The sequence below is a fragment of the Maniola jurtina genome, chromosome 1 (genome assembly GCF_905333055.1).
Source record: "Maniola jurtina chromosome 1, ilManJurt1.1, whole genome shotgun sequence".
Taxonomy (NCBI): domain Eukaryota; kingdom Metazoa; phylum Arthropoda; class Insecta; order Lepidoptera; family Nymphalidae; genus Maniola; species Maniola jurtina.
The window spans coordinates 16,959,106-16,965,105 of NC_060029.1; positions in this window are offsets into that span (position 1 = coordinate 16,959,106).

The following is a 6,000-nucleotide window of genomic DNA, read 5'->3' on the forward strand; positions in this document are numbered from 1 at the left end:
TAGTGGTTTGAACCTTCGACCTCCCAATTAGGAGGCGATGTCTTAGCCACTAAGCTGTCACGGTTTTTTTGTACTTTACTTGTTGGTAAGTGATGATACGGACAACGTCTTTTAAAAAAAATACTCTTTTTCAGGGTTCCGTACCCGAAGAGTGCCAACGGGACCCAATTACTAAGCCTCCGCTGTTCGTACGTCCGTCTGTTTGTCTGTCTATCAGCGGGCTGTATTTCGTGAACCATAATAGGCGGAGAGTTGTCACACAATCTGTATTTCTATTGCCGCTATAACAACAAATAATAAAACTTTTAAAATGGCCGCCATGAAAATAAAAAAAAAATACAAAGTGTTATTTCATACCCTTCGTGTGCAATTCCGACTCGCACTTGATCAATTTTTTAAATCTAGTTTGTTGTTTTTCAGTTTATTTTATCACATTCGAATTTACTTGGCAGTATCAAGGATTGCTTTACTCTATGAAAACTTGTTCAACGAGCAAGCAAGAGTTTGTATCCAGAATAACTTTTTTTTCCATATCCGTGCAACGCTTTAACTGGTTTTAAGTTAAATTGCGTCGTTACTTAGTTAGTGTAAAGCGTTCTTAGCAATTCAAGCACCAGTGTACGTGACCTAATTAACTAGGGCGGATTCAAACGATAAGCGTAAGGGCTCTTTCACATGAGAAAGTTATTTAAAAAAAAAAACATTCCACGTTTTTATCGCAGATTTTCGTTTGATGGCTGCACAGGGAGATCGTTTTAGAAAATAAAATAGGAGTAACTGCCACTTTCCTTCTGGATTTCAACAGTAGAAATCTACAACGGGCAGTGTTTTGAAGAGCTGTATAAAATGATACCGTCCTCACTATTCCGTGCACATTACATCATAAGTAACGAGGATAGCCTAATGATTAAGAAGTAAACCGATTTTTATGAAACTATGCTAGGTGTGATAGCCTAGTGGTTAGGACGTCCGCTTCCTAATTAGCGGTAGGGGGTTCGATCCCTAACTTCCTATGTGTTGTGTGTTCCTAAATGTTTTAAGTAATTTTGAATTTCACTTGCTTCAACGGTGAAGAAAAAATATATCGTAACGAAAATTACATGCTCGTAAGCTCTTCATAATGTTCTCAAAGGTGTGTGAAGTCTACCAATCCGTACTTGGCCAGCGTGGAGGATTACGGCCTAAACCCTTCTGATAGGAAAGCAGTGCTCAGTATTGTGTCGGCGATGGGTTGATTTCCTTCCAGAGTGTTGATTTACCATAGAACCTAAAATGAAAAAGTAGGTTCCTACTTACTTTGATTTTGAGTGTTGACCTCGGTCTGAACCAAGGAGGTATGAGGTCAAAATGTTATTAATTTGCCATTTAAGAAAGTTCCCCTTTACCGAACTAACTTTTTACTTAAAAAAATCACTTTGATTAAGCTATGTACATTTACTGAGATTGAAATTAAACAGTCGCTTTCCCTTATCTAAATACAGCGTTTTAATGCAAATTACAGGGGAGGCAAAAAAGTATTGTAATTTTATGGTTCGGAAATTTCTGCGACGTCAGATTTGATTATGCAAGAATATTGGGAAGTTTGGAAACTTTGTAATTTGATTTCCATTTTTTTTCGTGAAAGGAAATCGCAATCTGTCAAATAAAATGGTGGTTGGTTTGTGTGTTGATGGATGGAGTCAAAATAGCCAAGTCAGAGGGGTTATAAAAGTTAGCAAAATTGTGCAATTGTGTACTGAAGGTTCAACACCTGAGGATGTTCCGGTGTCGGAGTGGTACGCGTGTAGAGCATTTTAGAGAGTTTGTGTGGCTTTACGTGGTTGGAATACGTATTGTTTGCTTTTCCTGCATGTGTAGTAGCGGGAGGGTGGGCAGTGCATGCAGTGCATAGCACATGTTGCATTTTGTACCTATTAACTATTTCTGAGAGTTCTCTATAATCTTCTCGAAGGTGTGTGAAGACTGCCAAATCGCAATGAACCAGCGTGGTAGACTATGGCCTTAACCCTTTTCGTTCCGCAAGGAGAATTATACTCAGTAGTGGGCCGACATTGGATTGAGATGATACTTATTGTTTCTTCCACGCGCACGAAACGCTTTGCGTCATCAATAGCTAGGATTTGGAATGCTCTTCCGAGATCAGTGCTTCCTGCCCATCAAAAAATTCGGGTAGGTTTAAAACGACAGTGATAGACACCTTCTAGGCAATCGCGTCCCGTCTTAGGCCGTATCATCACTTCCCATCACGTGCGATCGTGGTCAAGCGTGTTTTTATAGTATTGTTGCCACCTGAGACTTCTGATTTACGCGTTACGAGCATGCGAAAATACGGGTTTCATTTTTTTTAGTTACTGTCATAAATATATTTTTTAACATGTAACCGCCTTCACAGTAGAGGTGTCAAATATGGTTAGATTCCTATATCATAATATTAATGTTTGTTACAGAAAAATATTGAATATTTTTTACGTTAAAATATATTAACTATCAAAAAAAAAAAGCCGCAAGCAGAAACTTGCATGCAAACGATTTTCAACCTTATTGACATATTTCAGAAAACCACATATTAGCAATCTATGAATGATACTGAGCAAGAATATGACAAAATAACAACTTTCTCGTTACCGTCAATAAGGTCGAGAATCGCTTGCACCTGTTTTTCTGTTGCTTTCACCCCTAGCGAACCATTATACAGATTACCACCTTAAAAGCGACGTCTGGGAGGTGTCGGAGGAGGTTCTGTAGAAATATATTATATCACTTAAAAAAAACAAATAATTTTTATTTTGTATTTTTATACTTAAATTATTTCTTTTCATTATTTTTTTTTATAAGAATCATCAAAAAGAAGTGAGAACTTATCGCCGGCGCACTACTGAGCACGGGTCTCCATTTCAATAACACTCAAGTAATAAAAATAGTACCTAACACGATATACTAGTACCAACAAATTTCAAAGGCACTTGTAAACCTTTACTTCAATAAGTACCTACAAGCTTCACAAAAATAAATAATAGATTCTGTATTCCTTGTTAGCACCCTTCAGGTTCAGATACGGAACCCTAAAAAGCATGACAATAAAGAAATCCCGAAAGACGTATAGTATATGGTAATAATTTTACTCTAAATACCTAGGCACCTATACCTACCTACGTATTTATGCAAAATTAAAAACAATTGGAATGATAAAGAAATGTCAAGAAGGTACAAAAAGTAGATAAGTTTACCCAGTTACCTATTTAAAAATCGTTTTAATAACGAGTTTTTATTTTAGCCTTCATCACGGCTAAAACTAATACAAAAATCGAACAACCCAAGCTCCAAGCACGCCGGAGCTATAACAGACACTCGGTTCCTATGGCTACCTCCCAGTTCCATCATGAGACCCTGGATATAATCCACTATGCCCACCCGGTTCCATCATGAGACCACACAAACACACACATTTCCAAAAAGACCAATACAATTTACGTACCTAACCTATAATAACAAATATGCGCGTCACAAATCTACAAAATCAAGTAACTAACCTAATCTGTGATAATATCAACTCCGAATATCGAAATATGATATTATTTACATTCAGTATTACCCACAACCAAGTTCACAAATAAATAAATCTACTGTCCTGATTGAATAGCAAAATCGAAAGAATCTATTTGATAAGTAAAACTACCGAGGGGCAATATTCTAAACGAATAAAAAACTAACGCGTAGCGATAGAACATATTTTATCGCGAATGAGTATGATATTCGCAACCATATTGATATCGTGTGACGTAGATCGTAGGTCTGTCTTTGGCAAACGCCTCGTGAAATTTAAAAGCAATTCTAATAGAAAATGTATCTGCTTTAAAAATTACTATATTTTGTATTAAATATGGGGTTTATTGAAAATCTAATATCCTGAATATTTTTTTATATTGAATATGTATTATAGATAAATTATTTTTTGACACCACTACTTCACAGTACCAATATTGTTCTTTCTACTGGACAAAACGTCAGGGTTTGGTTTTAGCATAAGTTAGTTCTCTAACTAACTAATTAACTTTCGAAAATAAAATACGGGAACTTTACTTGCCCCGTATTTTATTTTCGAATTTACGGGGTTCTGAAATACCTGTCTGTGTAATCATACCCTGAAATACGGGGTAACCCTAGCCTATAATATAGTGAATTAAAAAAATCATCCTAAGTAGGTAATAGTGGCAACCGACATATCGTCCTTGACCCCGATTCCAGAGGGCCCTATGTCAAGGGTCGGAGCAGCGATTGCTTATTCGTGTCGCGCGGGGTAACTGATGTTTAATGCAGCCTCCCTCAGCCTTTTGTCTCGCTAATTAGCTACATTTCACGGCCGGGAATAACTTAGCTCACTTTAGTGGTTCTATGTAATTACTAATTGCTTATTGAGTACCTAATGTAGTTAGTTATTTCTTATAGGTGAGGTCAAAAGATGGCTGTGTTATTTATTTAGCAAAAACAATTAAAAAAAACTTACCAGTGGTACTTAGTATTAGATTCTTTTGACGATTCAAAAGCACTTGTAAAAGTTTATTTGAATAAAACATCTTTAAACATATATTTTTTTATTTATTAAGTATTCAAAATTACAAAATAATACAATATTTACACATGATTGTTGACTCCAGCTGAAACCACGTAGGTTTATTTACTGGAGTCCTATCCTAAACAATACATAATTCAAAATTTTTATATTAATGACTTACTATTTTAATATACTACATAATATGATGAATTATATGTGTACGTCTGTACATATTATTACTATACCGATCCACTATTCAAAAGAAACTTTTTCTGAATTATTTTTGTTTTTTTTTTCCTGTTATATTCTTTAAGGATGAAGAGGAAGTAATCCCAAGTACGCTTCCCGTAGCTATTTTTTAATTTTTTGTTCTACTACTTAGTTTTGTGTGAATGTTTAAAAATCGATATAAACAATCAAAACATGGAATTGGATTGACGAAGAAAGGACTATTAATGAACTAATTAAGTCTACTACTTACCTACTTGGCAACATCTTCTCAGGCCTCAACCCATTAAGACGTATTGCATTTAGTAAGCTTAATAAGAGATTTCCAATATCCATTAAGCGAATCTTCGCAGCCATTACGGGTAAATTGCTTCTACCCTGCACTTACTTTGATTCATAATGTTCCAAAGTGGTATACTTATTATGCTATGCTTAGTTTAATATCCCTTGCTGATGAAGCTGAGATTCAAAAATTATATTATTAAAGTGAAAAGGCGCGTTGGGCGATTTTGGGATGGGTAAAAATTTCAAGGTCGCTTCACCGACATGCTAATTTTTGGTAAGACTAAATTAGCATAGTGATGTTCTCTCCTCGGAAAAAAATATCTCTGTTCTGTCGTGAAAAGCTAGTAGACCTAAGATTTAGCAGACAGACCTATAATGTTAGTATGGATTTCTGCAGACATACCTACACACTTTTGCATCTACAATTATACTTAGGTATATTAGTAGGTATGGATGGGTTTGTGTAACATCAACTTGTACTTGTCCCGGTTTTAATAGTGGGTACCTACATTCCAAAGCCAAATCTACCCTCTACTCCATTCTCTACTTAACTCTGTCACTTAAAATGATGAGGATCATGAGGACCTGGATCTCTCTTCTGTCAAGAAATTCTCAGCAGCAGCTCAGAGATCACGTTAAGCTCTTAGCCCTAAGACTGAGCTCTCCCCAGTCATGTCGAATTGCCGTTCCATCGAACTTTACTTTTACGCTAGAATTCTATGAACGCTGGTGAGATGTGAGATCTCATACTAAAACCTGTGATAGCTATCAGGCTGAGTGATGCGTCTCGTATCGTATCGTTTAGAAGTGATTGCTTATTCAGCGGCGTCGCTCTTAATTAAGAAGCAGACGTGCGTAGCTTTAATTAGACTACACTCGCGTCTTCTCTCCGAACACTTATCGCTTGTTTCCATTGAAGAACGAGGATTTTCGTT